At 36.7% G+C, this 16050-nt stretch overlaps 1 protein-coding gene across 1 annotated transcript in view; it reads right to left on the bottom strand.

Annotated features, from left to right (window-relative positions):
- LOC145664349 (uncharacterized) overlaps positions 1–16050 on the bottom strand; it is a 126656-nt gene that overhangs the window by 12134 nt on the left and 98472 nt on the right. The window contains exon 3 of the transcript XR_014127419.1: positions 3585–3684. The gene's annotated coding sequence lies outside the window, so the exon portion shown is untranslated. The remainder of the gene's footprint in view (positions 1–3584; positions 3685–16050) is intronic.

Genomic DNA, 16050 nt, shown 5'->3' with positions numbered 1-16050 from the left:
AGCCGTTCCCAGAAGTTCATTACCATCAACGGGGATTGTTTGGAAGGACAATAATTGCTGATTCAGGTAAGACAACAATCCATTCAAAATATAGACACATTCATAGGCGCCGACTTTGGGGGGCAGGGCACTTTTGGCCCCCAATATTTAAAGGTGGAGTCTTCGCCCCCCCCCCCCATATAATTCAGTTGAGGAAGAATTACCAAAGAGGAGCAAGAATTTATGTCGTAAATTACGTCGTGCCTTTAATTCAATATTAGGAACAGCCTTCTTATTCGATAAAAAGCGCCGTTTTAAAAGTTGGCGTTTAACCTTTTTAGGATTTCCACTTTTTGAGGTAAATTTTAGACTTTCACTCAAATAGCTACTGCTTCCTTACTATTTATCGTAGGATCGTGGTTCATACCTCGTTTTTCTCAGGATAGATCATACTTTCCAATGGTATCACTCTCTTGTCCGTATTATACACCAGGAATAAGAAAATTTAAAAAAAACGTGATTTCTTTGAAAAAAAATCGAAATTTTTGTGTCCCTCTGGCCCGGGCCTGGGTTCACGTAGGGATCTGGATCTTTAAAAAAATCTTCTTATATACATAATACGTGCGCAAAATTTCGTTCTTGTATCTTGAAAACTGAGGTCGGGAGAAATTTTTGAAAGTCTGAAGCTGACCCATCTTTTCATATATGTACATAAATAGAGGAAGTTCGGGTATTATGGAATAGTCGGATAATATGGAATACCTCATTAGCTCGCCTGTGATGTGTTGCTTCCAAGCGGAGAGGAAAGAAACTACTACCTCACGTCCCCATGATGTTCTACAGTCAGTCTCCATGTGATTGTGACATTCGTTGTGTTGGTAGACGTGAAAATATGATTTCTTATTCAGGAATACTTTTACAGGTGAGTGGTTTACAACTTATATTTTCGTATTGAAATGTAATAGAACAATAATTCTTTATTTACTATGACGTTGGATATACAGAGTGGTAGTTTGATAAGTGCCATTATCCTATACGCCTTCGAATGCGTTTAACAGCTCTTTCGTTTCCACGCTGGCGTGGAGGGCAATATGGAATACCCGCAAGAAAAACATGGTATTCCGTATGGTATTCCAATTACATAAATATCTATCGGTATTGGGCAATTAAACATACATTTATGATGATAACAATGCTAAGTGTATTTTTTATTACAGTAAATTGTCTGATGATACAAGGGGTGAGCTTGGGTCCAGCGTTCATCATGTTTAATGTGAGCACACAATGACTGTGCCGATCCTGAAGCAGAGTATTATATTTATGACTTTTGCAAGTAATCACAATCAGTTATGGCTTGGCATTCAGAATTTTCATATATTGTCACTATATTCATTGTATGTTCAACAGAAAACTTTTTTCTTTTCTATATAGCATTTGTATTCCATATTACCCGACTATTTCATATTACCCTCCAAAGTGGTTTCTTTACAAATTATAAATTTTACCCACCACTGTAACGAAACTTCTTTATCAAGATATACATAAATAAAGCCAAATATGTAAGGCGTATACTTGTTTTCCTTTTTGTTTCAATGTGCAATTATTAACTGAGTTACAAGCGAAACAAAAATGGTACTCCATAATACCCGAACTTCCTCTCTATATACCTAGGTATCCAATATTTAAAAAAAATGTACTGCGTCATTCCTACTTAGCCTAGAGTCATGGTTCAAACGCCATTTTCTTCAGTATAATAAGCCTTTTCCAACGGCATCACTCACATGCCCATATCATACACCTAAACCAGATAATTAGGGAAAAACTCGGAAGTATTTTTGCAAATCCAACCAAAACATTTTGCCTCTCTGGTCTAGGTCTGGGCTGACGTAGGGATCTGATTTTTTTTTTTCAAAAAAAGATTGTTATGTACATAATACGTGTGCAAAATTCCAATCTTGTATCTTAAAAACAAAGGGCAGAAAAATTGTTGAAAGTCTGAATTTAGGCTCTCTCTTTATACACACACATACGTATATACTTATTATAAAAATTTACTGTGTTATTACTATTTAGGCTAGAGTCATGGCTTAAACGTTATTTTCTTTAGTATAACAAGCCCTTTCCAACGGCGCCAAACACATGTTCGTATCGTATTTCTGAACCGGAAAAATCGGGAAAACTGAACTTTTTTTCTAAAAAAGAATCAGCCCCTCGGAACATTTGCGACCCTCGTGCCCGGACTCGGCTTCACGTAGAGATCTCAGCAAAATTTGAGAAATGTCCAAAGGTACATACAATTCCAATCTGATATCTTGAAAACTACAGGCGTGAAAAATTTTTGAAATTTGCCTTAAGAAAAAGTAAAAAGTCACGCCCTTCCGCACCCACTTGGCGCAGCAAGTTGACCATCTGGTTCCAAAACGTATCTGTGGTGTTCTTTGGTTCATCATTGACTTGACTAATAAAAAACGACTTAAGTACCTGTTATAGAACCTAAATAAGAGGTCAAAGACCATAATACGCCATGGTAACAAAAGTTACCAAAAATCCTAAAAGAGTTAATAGAGCACTGAAGCTTCAATCAACACTATGGTAACACTGATATGACAAGTGAAGATTAATGTAGTGCAGTGAAGTTCCCAGAATTTGAACTTGAATTTGTTTTAATGCGTTTACACAAATTTGACTTAGGTCATGAATTTAGCAGCGGAGCGGATGCAGCGGACCGAGATCTGGAGGGAAGGGGGCCTTTATCAAGCAGTTGGTAGAAAACGGCTGAATATGATTATATATGTATTCATTGTTTTGCTCCCCCCCCCAATATTTTCTTCAAATCGGCGCCTATGGACACATTCACCGAATTATCTGGACAGAGGTTATTGCAATAAATGTATATATATATATATATATATATATATATATATATATATATATATATATATATATATATATATATATATATATATATATATATATATATATATATATATATATATATATATATATATATATTTGCTTCTACAAAACAATTTCTTCAACAAAAATATCCAAGTAGTATGTGTGCAATCTCTTGCACTTTGGTCTTGGTCTTGTGGGAACCTTGTAAGTATGGTCTTGGTCTTGGTATTGCACCTCTAGGTTTTGGTCTTGGACTTGCATGCAAAATCAAGACCCGACTTTTGCGCTCATCACTACCTATGTGAGAATCCTCGGCATGAATTTCGTTAATACACGCATAGGTTCTTGTATATGATTTGGTAAAATTTGGGAGCCGATTGAAATATTTAACTCCTCCGCAGTTGCACGGAGTCAGTTTACGATCGAATCTCCCGCGTGCACTAATCATAGAGCCACATAGCTCTACACTGATTCGAATTCCATCAAACTGTCAGTACACGTTTCATATAGACTCAATGCTGAAAAGAGACATTAAATTACAAGTAAATTCTACTGTGGAATGCTAATGTGGACATGATAATGTGGTATTTCATATATTTTCTCTAATAATACCTCACTCCTAATATAAACCTGCAAATAAAGGTCCTTTAATTAAGATGCCAATAGAAGAAACACACGTATTTTATTCTACTTGATCAGGAGCTTACCAAAACTGCTTAAGCAGCGCACGTGGCCCACTCGGGTCAAGACAGATTCTTTCGCCAGTTGAAGGAAATACATTCCTTAAAAGTTTAAGTGAAACATCATCTGAAAGTAAAATAAATAAATAATTACTGTCATGCAATTTAAAGCAATTTAATTACTGTTTTAAAAACTCACAAGTAAACCTTACGTTTGGGTGAATCGAGTTGCTGACTGAGACACATATGAGAAAGTAGTACTAAATGTGGTCAGTATTTCAGTGAAGTTTTAGGTGCGAAGCTCCAGGGGTTTAGGAGATACAGCTACCAGAACATCACATGAAAGTACAGAATAGTCTTCATACAGTTGGAGGTAAAAGCTCTGTAAGACCTCTTGTAACGACAAAAGGTGAATAACAAATACATGGGTACATATTAGGACTAGGGGGAAGTCATATAGTAAGGGTATACCTGACGGCGGCCATCTTGAAATCCGCCATTTTGAATTAAGGTTAAGTTTTTAAAATAGGAATAGGGTGATGTGATACGTGATTTAAGGCGTAAATTTAATCAGAAGAACAATGGTGACGTTAATTTTGATTTACGCGCAATTGGTAAAAAGTTACAGGGAAATTAAATATTGTTTCAGCATATGTATTAGTCCTTTACCTCACCTTGTAAATTTTGTGTTAATGATAATAATTAAATAAAAAGCAGGTGGATAAATATTAGGTCTATGGTAAGAGTTGCCTTTATGGCGGCCATGTTCAAATCCGCCATTTTGAATCAGACAAAAGTTTTAAACAAAACGCATAACAGTGACACCTTATTAATAGCAAATTTTACCATAAATCCAACGATATAACCATTTTTGCTTTATCATTAACCAGCATTTGTTATCGCATAAACAAGTTGCTAATTTAAGGAAAAATGATCAAAGTGGAATTGAGTCATAAGTGAACTTGGGTCTTTCTTCCAGAAAAGTCTTCAATTAGTACAATCAGTATGTAGTTCAAAAAAGAGTGCATGACTTGCACAAATGCTCTGCTCACAGTGAGCACACCTGACAAAGGCAATCGAGTTACACTTGACACATTTGTCGTTAACAATTCCGTCAAAGCAGTAGTCGTAAGGAGCGATCCATTTAATTTTGTGTTGGTTAATGATAAAGCAAAAATGGTTATACCGTTGGAGTTATCGTAAAATTTGCTATTAATAAGGTGTTACAGTTATGCGCTTTGTTTAAAACTTTTGTCTGATTCAAAACGGCGGATTTGAACATGGCCGCCATAAAGGCAACTCTTACCATAGACCTAATATTTATCCACCTGCTTTTTATTTAATTATTATCATTAACACAAAATTTACAAGGTGGGGTAAAGAACTAATACATATGCTGAAACAATATTTAATTTCCCTGTAACTTTTTACCAATTGCGCGTAAATCAAAATTAACGTCACCATTGTTCTTCTAATTAAATTTGCGCCTTAAATCATGTATCACATCACCCTATTCCTACTTTAAAAACTTAACCTTAATTGAAAATGGCAGATTTCAAGATGGCCGCGTCAGGTATACCCTTACTATATGACTTCCCCCTAGTCCTAATATGTACCCATATATTTGTTATTCACCTTTTGTCGTTACAAGGGGTCTTACAGAGCTTTTACCTCCAACTGTATGAAGACTATTCTGTACTTCTATGTGATGTTCTGGTAGCTGTATCTCCTAAACCCCTGGAGCTTCGCACCTAAAACTTCACTGAAATACTGACCACATTTAGTACTACTTTCTCATATGTGTCTCAGTCAGCAACTCGATTCACCCAAACGTAAGGTTTACTTGTCAGAATAATACAGGGTACTCGAATTCTGACAGCTTTTAAATAATTATTACTCATTTCAACAAATTAACCTTTTGGTTAATTGATTAATGAAGCATTGCAAAAGAAGGCTTATATTTGTGAATTTGATGCTGGTGGTGCTAGTGTAGCTTAAAAAAATTGCTTTGATTGAAGAGAAAGGACGATATGTGTGTGATAGTATCAAGAGATTAAAACGGTTGTTCAAATACAGTGGAGTTTACGCCGTGTGTTTCACAAGTATCCTTCATCACGTACTGCTATCAATGCATGGAAGGAAACATTTTTATCGACAGGGAATGAGGTGAAACGTCACGGTAGTTGTAAAAACCTCGAGTGTGAGATGAACCTGTAGAGTCGATGAGAGATCATTTCACGCATAATCTATGGAAGCCAATACCCACATTTTCCCTCTGAACTTCTTTGTTTGGGAGTACACCAAAACATAATTGATTTTAGCGAAATGATAGATGTTCTACAGTTCTGAAGGTCCGTATTCGGACAGTATTACTATTATTGTTTTTGTAACTCCCACTGATAACGCAGAAAACTTTGAGACAGATTGAATTCAAGATGAATACTTTTCGCACGGATATCAGTGCAGCTATACTGAGGTAAAACTAATTGCAATAAAACTTGGTGAATTTATATCAGAAATGTAAGGTGTTGTTTCTAGCTACTCTTTACTATACTAAAATGACACATATATAAAAAATTGTCAGTGCCACTTTGGACAACCTGTAGTTTATGTAACGTATGTATAATGTTTTATTTTTATTTATTTTTTAACGTGTTTACTCATCGGCTTTAACTTGAGCTTTCATGCTCCACTCTCAAATAATTTTCATTGGCGTTCTGTAGGTAAGAAATAAGTTTCCAATCTCAAGAAGTCGGGGTTTCGCTTCGAGATATTAGCTCACAGAGTTTGAAACTCCATTAAACCGAGTTCGCGTGTCATATAGCCTCGCTGCTGAAACTGAATGTTAAACTTGCAGTTAATATACACGTGTATATAAAAAAAAAACAACTTAATCGCAAGCTACTGAAAGAGAGCGAAAGAAAGTGATAAAGATAAATGTACTTAACTATGCCGTCTTTGTTGATAAATCAAGAATAAAGAAATGATTTCACCGACAATTGGAAAGGGATTGGTTTCGTTTTGGATCGATTATTATTCTTTGCAGAGTTATATAGTATATAAGGCTTCTACGCATACAACTGTAAGCGATAAGCAGCAAGAATCGAAAAGTTTATTTAGGGTTGCCATATTAGTACCCGATTTTAGCGAGTACTACCCGATTTTCAGGTCCTATATTCGTCCCCCGCTTAATCATCTCTTAATCACGAAAAACCACCCGCGTTTTTGGATTGGAAAAAATCTAAGACGACTTCGTTGATAAAGTGTTGTTATATTCACCGTAAACCGCTACATTTCTGTGCCAATCTCAATTGTGATTGAGTTAAATTTGGATTCAGCCTCAGGCTGAAGTCTATGTTTTTACCTAGTCTATGTGTTCATCTAGTCTTTATATATTCAGAAAAGATTGCAAATTGAATCACGGTATCCTTAGCGCTTTGTTTAGATTAGATTCATTATTAATATTTTCCCAGGTTCGATTCCTGGTGGGGCCACTCGGTCGAAAAAGTGTAAAACGCTTTTTCAGGCCAGCCACCCTGAATGAGGTTTTTCTGGGTTTTCCCTCATTCACACCAGGCAAATGCCGGGGTGGTACCTAACTTATAGGTCCCAGGTCGCTTCCTTCCTTCCCCAATCCTTTCTTCCTTTCGCCAGATAGTGCTCGCCGAGAGACGCCATCCCTCAAAACGTGACGGGCTAAATGGCCTTAAGAGCCGAAAGCCCAGAAATCTAAATCCTAATCCTAATTATTAATATTTTTTTCTTTTAAACTGTTCATGCTGTATTTCATATATTGTGAAGCCGTGGTAATTTTGTATTCAAGTAGCAATCTTTAAAAATGATTATAAATTTTATAAGAGATGGACCAAGACTCCTAAACATGTTTTACCTTTCTTATGATAAATATTTAGAAATTATTTTCTGTTTCTTAGAGAGAAAACCGTATGAACAATGTCTGCCATATATCGCTTGCCTTTTTTTTTTTAATTACCTTACGCGAATATTCTTACAATTACAGATATCTTATTGTCATACTTACTTTACAATTCGAGACTCAAATGTGTTGAACTTAATAAATATAAAAAACATTAAAGGCAAAAACTAAATTTGCTTTACTTTAGTTTCGTTAGGAAAGTACATTGGAAGTGTCACTTAACAAAGAAATCGCTTTTAAAAAATGGTCCGAAATATCCCAGGTCAGTATTAAATACACAAGTTACACAAGTATTAAATACACAAATTACACAAGAACTTGCGTGATACACAAGTTCACATCAATACTTAATGTTTAGAATCCTCCGCTTTTCTAATTTTAAAATATGCAACCCTAAGTTTATTACAACCTGGAAATCACCAGGAGTGGACTGGCCTGAGGGGGGGATGCGGGGATAGATATTAAGTATTTAAAGATTGAAAAGTTGAAAGTGTAAGAACGCAATTACCCACGTTCTACACGCAGGTCCGACGAGAGGTTGCCAGAAGTTGCCGTCATAATGGGGCACGTATGCATAGACATATTGCTCTAAAATTATCTTTCGATTATTCTCTCTTGAAAAAGAGTATAGCAGACGGAAATGAAACTCAAGAAATCTAACTAACTAGCATCTTGATTCGACTGCGAAAGGAGAGTCTTCCCAGGGAATGACGAATATAACAATTGTGCTTCGCTGCAGCAAAAAGCACTCAGTCGACCGAGCTTCAGATTCAGACTAAGAACTGTCAGATCTCAAAGGACACTACTGAATGTAAATTAAGGGTGTGGTTAATAAATCGCAAAAACCAAGCTACAACGCATACATAAGTAGTCACCTACATGTGTGATATATCAAAGTTGAACGATATATAGGTTAGTATGGTTCACGCCCGTGGGGATGATTTTAATGATAAATCCAAATATCAAAATTCATGTATCTATCCATAATAAATTACGAGATATGAATGTTTAATTATAACATTTGTCATTCCCTATATACGTCTTTTCCAGGCCAAATTTCCAAAAATTATTCCTTAGTGGTACTTAACGTCACAGTTCCTATGTTATGTCCAAATTTGAAGCTTTTTGCTTAAGGTCTGGGCGTTGATAAGTCAGCTAGTCACTTAGAATATATGTTAAACAGAGAAATTATGGTGTACAAAGCCTTGGTTCTAGAGTTGTTTGCCATCGATGTTAGGGTTTGCACTTGGGTGAGTCCAAACCCCAAGTTTTATAGTGAATAACTCAAGAACCAAAGTTCTGTACAATATGATATTTCATAACGTTTTTATTCGCTATAGGGAAATTTATTATTACTTATATCCACACTTGAACTCTGTCGCTTTCAAAATGGTTCCCTTGTGAAACCCTTCAGCGATGGAGACCTTGTTTCCAGAATTCATAACAACGCTGAAACAGAGAATGCGAGGATGGCATTCACCTTGATGGTTTTCCATCGTCCCGTCGTGATATGGCCATTGAAATATGTTTTCACAATTGAAAAGAGAAAGTCACAGGTACTCAAATTAAGTGAACACGAAGGCTCAACAACGACACGGATGTTTTTCCGTACCAAAAAGTACATGCCGAAAGCTCTGTGTGATAAGGAGCATTATTATGATGCAGCACCGAAATTAATGGAGCAGGCATTTTTAGTCAATTGGTAGTCAAATATCTTGGAAAGTGGATATTAGGTGGCAGAGAGTTTACATTATGGATATTTGTTTCTTCTTACGATGGATTACGTAAGTACACTTACATTAATATTATACGCGAATAGTCAACTTTAAAGAATCTGCTTCAGCTACAACTCCCTGTAGCCAGTATCCTCAGCAGCTGAAAGTGGCACTACTTTAGAGTATTTTAAACATGACTCATATTGAAAATAAACGCATCAATAAAATGCTATTTAAGAATTAAATAGAAATCACAAAAGAAATTACATACTGAAGGGAGTGAATGTTAAACTCCCATATATATATATATATATATATATATATATATATATATATATATATATATATATATATATATCAGTAGCGTAGCCAGGATGTGTGTTTGGGGGGGCCCAAGTGCTGTTATAGGTACATATAGAAAAATTACAAACAAAAAAATATATAAACATAAAAATATATAAAAAATTACAAACATCAAAGTACCAAAGTACATTGTCGGACCCCTTTGGGGGGGGCCCGGCCCCTCCGGGCCCCCCCCTTCCCTACGCCACTGATATATATATATATATATATACAAAAATCACGGTTGTCATGAAAAGATATGAGATTGAGTTCTTGAAGCTCCTTTTTGAAATTCTGTGTATGCCACTGAAATTTGTTATTTTTCAATAAATACTAGGTTTTACTTCTAATTTTTCTAAATAGCTGTCCCCACATTTCTAATCCCTACCGTAGCTGCATTTATGTCCATATTCCCAACTGTTAGATTAGAACAACCATATTCAATTTCAAACGAGAATCTCCGCCAATTTTCTCAATATCCAGCGATATAACTGGGGCTATCTACACATAGGGCTATATCAATGGGTATTTTACTAAATATTTTTAAAGGATTATAGCTGTGAATTTGAAAACATTAATCATCAATATATATATATAAGTTACGAATCTCGTCAAATAGTTTACGCAAGTACGAGTATAAGTAAACTTTCGAACTTACTTAGGACTATTCTTTACAGTAAGATTACATTCAAGGCTGAAGATTACTTTCAGGCTACGCATAAATTATTGTTTACAAAAAGTATTTCTATTGAAAATCCCGCATCCATATTTATTTCTTTTCAAGAATCCAAATTGTTAACACTGTAGAATAGTAAATTTTGCAAGTGATTTAACCAAAATATTAATAAAAAGAAATTATTATCAACTTACCACAGTTCCATCTTCTATATAGACATGTATCGATGTAACTATAGGAATATGAGATATTTAAATTTATTACAACAATAATATAAATTCAAAAATATAATTTAAACGAACTTATGAGCATGAGGTTGGTTACGTCTCGGACGGTTGTTGATAGACTTCATAGAATACTATTGTTTGGGGGTTTAACATTCACTCCCTTCAGTATGTAATTTCTTTTGTGATTTCTATTCAATTCTGTTGTTGTGATTGGAAGCAGACGTGTGTTTCGTGTTCTGCGCAATTCTCTTCGTTTAGTGAAGGTGAACTGAGGTTTTGTGCTCTTTGTTATGAAGTAATGTGTGGTTCAAGTTTTGATGGGACTTTTGGTGAAATCAGTTTTCGAATCGCTTCAGTGGTTCAGATGATTGACTGAAAATTTGCTATTTTCAAATTGCTATTTTCAATTAATGGTCGTTATTTTTCAAACAATATTACATTTCCAACAATGTAGTTGGATGTAATTTAAATTTAAAATTCAAATTTAAAATTTTATAATAACTATGGAAGATGATCGTGACTCTTCTAATGACACCAGTAACCCTTTCACTGCTATTACTGATGATACCAATAAAGACTGCAGGGCCATTAATGCAGATTTCTCGCATGGAAGCAACGCATCAGGATCAAAATTTAATCAAAGAAATCAAACCCAAAATGATACCGCATTAAATATGAACATTGATTTTTCAAACAGGTCTAACGAGATCACCTGTAAGCTTTGCAACAAATTGTGTGTTAGTTTAAAAGGCCTAGCAATTCACAATAGCAGATGCCATTATGATATCAATAAAACCAAATCATGCTCGCTTTCACGGAAGTCGCAATCATCCATTGATAATGTCGATCACCCAAGAAAAACTTTGATCTCCAAATGCAATAAGCTTCTAACAAGATTAAAGTCTTCTATTCCAATGTTGCGCAGGGTACCTCGAGGGGCTAGAGCTACAGTGGCAGACTCTCTGTGCGAGGTATTACAACAGATTGTACGTACAAACGACTTAGAAGCTTGGATGGATCTCTTCTTGTTTCCTTACGTTACACTGTGCGTGCCATCAAAAGCTGACAAAGTGAATAATTTAACATCATGGGTTAAACAAAGAGTGCGATGTTGGTCTGATTCTCGTTGCGAAGCCCTTCCTAACCACAGTAAAAAATCCTTCAAAGCTCGACGACCAGTAAATTCCACATTTAACGTTAAGAATGTCGAGAACAAATTAGTAGATGGTGATGTCCGCAACGCAGTACGGCTTCTCATCTCAGAAGATACTATAGCTTCTCCGAATGGATCGGTATTAGAAGCATTAAAAGAGAAACATCCGGCTCACAGCCACCCTTTTGAACCTCCCGATCTCATTGAGCCCAGTATTGTAGTGCCTAGAATATCAGTTGACGAGTTTACGAAGGCACTTAAATCATTTCCTTCCGGGTCATCAGGAGGTATGGACAGTCTCCGTCCTTCAATATTAAAGGACCTCCTACTCTCCCAAGACTGCAAAACTAAAGACCACCTGACTAACGCCATCTGCGATTTTCTCCATCTGATTATTTCCGGTAATGTGCCCACAGAAATTAGACCTATTTTCTTTGGAGCATCACTAATAGCTTTGAGGAAGAAAAGTGGCGGCATTCGTCCTATCGCAATAGGCAATGTGTGGAGGAGATTATCAGCCAAAATCATTTGCCATAGAATTAGAGAACCTCTAACACATTTTCTATCCCCACACCAACTTGGAGTTTGCGTCTCACATGGAGCAGAAGCAGCAGTCCACGCTGCTCGTATGTATTACTCTTTTCCACACCAGCAGGAGAAAGTTTTTCTGAAAATAGACTTCAGAAACGCATTTAACGAGTTGAATCGTGACTCTATGCTCATACAGGTAAAAAACAATTTTCCATCAATTTATCGATACGTACATCAGTGCTACTCGCAACCGAGCAACTTATACTTAGGAGATGAAATAATCCTCTCTCAGCGTGGCGTACAACAAGGCGACCCTCTTGGCCCTGGTTTGTTCGCACTAACTTTACAATCCATCGTTAATAGTATCAATACAGAACTGAACATATGGTATTTGGATGACGGGACTATAGCTGGAGACAAGGATACAATACTAGAGACATTAGAAATGATCCGTAGACGGGCTAAGGAGATCGGATTGCAAATGAATTTCTCCAAATGTGAGGTCAGCTTTCTCGGAGTTTCCAATGAGCAGTCTAATAACCTCTTCAAGCTGTTTGACGAAGCCGCGCCTGGGATTCAAAGAATTTCGACAGATGACGCCAGCTTATTAGGAGCAGCATTATCTAATGAGGCAAGACGAACAATATTAAAAGACAAAATTTCTAAATTAGAATTCTTCTTTACACGTCTTTCCTTGATTTCAGCTCACTCTGCCTTTTACCTACTACGTGCCTCATTGTCCATGCCAAGGCTGCTATACTTTCTTCGTTGTGCTCCTTCTTGGCGGGATGCTGATCTACTGGAATGCTATGACAACACCTTGAAAACCGGTCTAGAATCTATCCTGAATTGTTCACTCAACAATAACTCTTGGTTGCAGGCGTCCCTTCCTGTTAACCACGGAGGTCTCGGCATTCGTCGCGCCATGGATCTGGCTATTTCATCCTTCCTGTCTTCATTCTATGGCGCTAAGCCATTAATTGAGACCATTCTCCAACAAGATCTTAGCCTAGTATCGGATTCGGATGTCAACGATAGCATTGCTAAGTGGTCATCTATAGTGGGATCAGATCCACCTGACCTTGATAAGAGAGGACTACAATCCTCTTGGGACGATCTTCTTATAAGTCATCACTTTTCAGCTCTACTTCAGTCATCCGATAACCCAGAAGATAAGGCCAGACTTCTAGCTACATCATCTCCAGAAGCAGGCGCTTGGCTTCATGCTATCCCGTCACCTTCTTTAGGATTACATCTTCCCAATGACAGTTTTCGAATTGCTAGTGCACTGCGTTTGGGAGCAGATGTTTGCGAGCAACACAGATGTCCTGCCTGTAGAAGTGTCGTAGACAAGAAGGGCCTTCATGGACTCTCCTGTGCCAATAGTGCGGGCAGATATTCACGCCACTCCAGCGTCAACGACATTATCATGAGGGCACTAATTTCAGCAGGCGTTCCTTCTATATGTGAACCGTTGGGATGCAGTCGTGCAGACGGCAAGAGGCCAGATGGTATGACCCTAATACCGTGGAAGAAAGGAAAAGCACTTCTATGGGATTTTACTTGTTCCGACACCTTCGCCCCTTCAAATTTACATTCTTCCTCAGCACAAGCTGGCAACGTGGCTGCTCGCCGAGAAACAGAAAAACGCAGGAAGTATAGCAATTTACTCGACAAATATAATTTTGTCGCTATAGCTATTGAATCGGGTGGTTCATGGGGTCTCGAAGGCCTTAACTTTATAAAAGAAGTTGGTCACCGCATTTTTTTATCGTCAGGAGATGCTAGAGCAACCTCTTTTCTACTGCAACGCATCAGCATGGCAGTACAAAGAGGGAACGTTGCATCAGTTTTGGGAACGCTACCCTCTGGTAAGGAACTGGAGGAGATCTTTTGTCTGTAATCTCGGCGAAGTTTGAGGATGCTGTTGCGAGGCTTATGTTATCAAAATTATATTTGAATTTTAAGTACCTTTCCAATATGTATGTTTGTTTCTTTGTTAAAGTCTATTGTTCTTTTTAGCACCGAGGCTACATGTGACGAAAACCTATAGTAAAATATAGAATCCGAACCACTAAAATACAAATATAATGTTGGAAATGTGCAAAGCTTATTTATTATTGTTATATTTGGTCTAACTTCTATAACGTTCGCTATTTGTTCTTTATACATGTATATTCCAATCTAAATATTATATTTTATAAATTTTAGATCCAATAAATAACTAAATTAGGTTAAAAAAAAAATTTAAACGAACTTCTATTGTTGACACAATACCCTGACCAGCCAATACTTTTTTTTTTAATTTTTAAAAAATTTAACCAGAAGCTTCATTTGGTAAGAGCAGGAGAATGAGACGCCCTCTGAGTTTGAAAAGCCCATACATATTAATCGATTGTATACTAATATAGCAATAAAAAAAACGTGAAAATCTTAGGTAAGTGGAGCATCTTGCCACATCCTGGCAAAATCTGCAATGACGTATTGAATGTAGTGTTCCACGTTGTGTATCAGGCTAAGAGAGATGTTGATAATGAGATGGACGATGATAATGGTGAAATGAAGGAAGTGGGATAATTACGAGAAAGCAACGCACACAGTATTTGTCCACCACAAAGTTCACTTGGCGAGAGCTGGGATTGAGCCAGGGACCCCACGCATCAGAGGTGAATGCTCTATCACTGATCCGCCATAGTCCAGTACTTTTTGCTATTTATGTTAAGAATAGCAAAAGGGTGTTATCCCCAAAGCACTGTTCGTGAAAGAAATATAATGGGGAAGAACTTTAACAATTTTTTTATTAAATGCATATTAGTGCAGAACATGAGCTTTCTGGCATAGTAAAACTAGCATAGTATATATATATAGTAAATGTTTATTTTTGAATAATAATGTTTTGTTCAAGAAGGGGGGTAATCCCAGACAACCTTTGAGCAAGATGTTATGGACAAAGAAACATTTATTCGCAAAGCTACCCTGGTGTGACAATGTTAGAAATATGGTTTTGGAAGCCAACGTAATGTTCACGCGTCACTGGTTGAAATGAGAAGTATATGGCCGGCCACAGTCCTTCATGGACTCTGCCACGAAGGTTTATTTATTTTTTTTTAATATACAAAGGTGAGGTAAATTGCAGGAGAACAGGTATGGAAACCAAATGAATTACGTCTACTGGGTGATGTTTGATTATCGCATCGTCTTCCAGGCGCCATTATTTCTGCCTTTCTGAAACTTAGTTCGATGCCTCTTAATTCAGATAGCTCCTCGATTGCCTGATGATGCTGGGTCAACATTGGAAAATTAACCCTCCCACTGGGAATAAAACCAAATACTACACACATCAAGGTCACGCGCACTAATAATTCGGCTAAGTTAGAGCCCTGTAATATATTTTAATATATTATGTAATCCATTTTCATTTCCAATACTCTGTATTTGCATTCGCAGTTGTTAAATTTTGGTGTTTATGATGATGACAGAGTACATAAAGATAAAGAATACAGGATACAACTAATTTGTTGGATACTTGTGTAAGGTTAAAGGTAAAGCTTATGGAAAGTAAGTTATTTTTAACATAACTGTACAATATTTGCTTTTTGGATAAATTATAAAAGTAAATGAAATATAGAAGGGAGAAAATTTACTCTGAAGAGGAACACAGCACGCCACCTTAAGGTAAAATAGCCCTACTTTATATTTGTACATGCTGCGTAAAATGCAATGAGATCATTAACGTTTTATAAAAAAGCGTAGCAATATCGAGGATAACAAATGAAATGTACTGAGTGTAAGCACAATCCGTTTGCAACATCATTGTACCTAATGGGAGGATAGCTTGAGCTAGGTCGGCTTTACTAGCTACGAAATTGCCTTCTACTAAGTACTCAGAACATAATTTCTTTTCCAACAAGTTCT

The sequence above is a fragment of the Thermobia domestica genome, chromosome 11, assembly GCF_964235325.1.
Source record: "Thermobia domestica chromosome 11, izTheDome1.hap1.1, whole genome shotgun sequence".
Classification (NCBI taxonomy): Eukaryota; Metazoa; Arthropoda; class Insecta; order Zygentoma; family Lepismatidae; genus Thermobia; species Thermobia domestica.
This window is presented reverse-complemented; position numbering and strand designations above follow the sequence as displayed.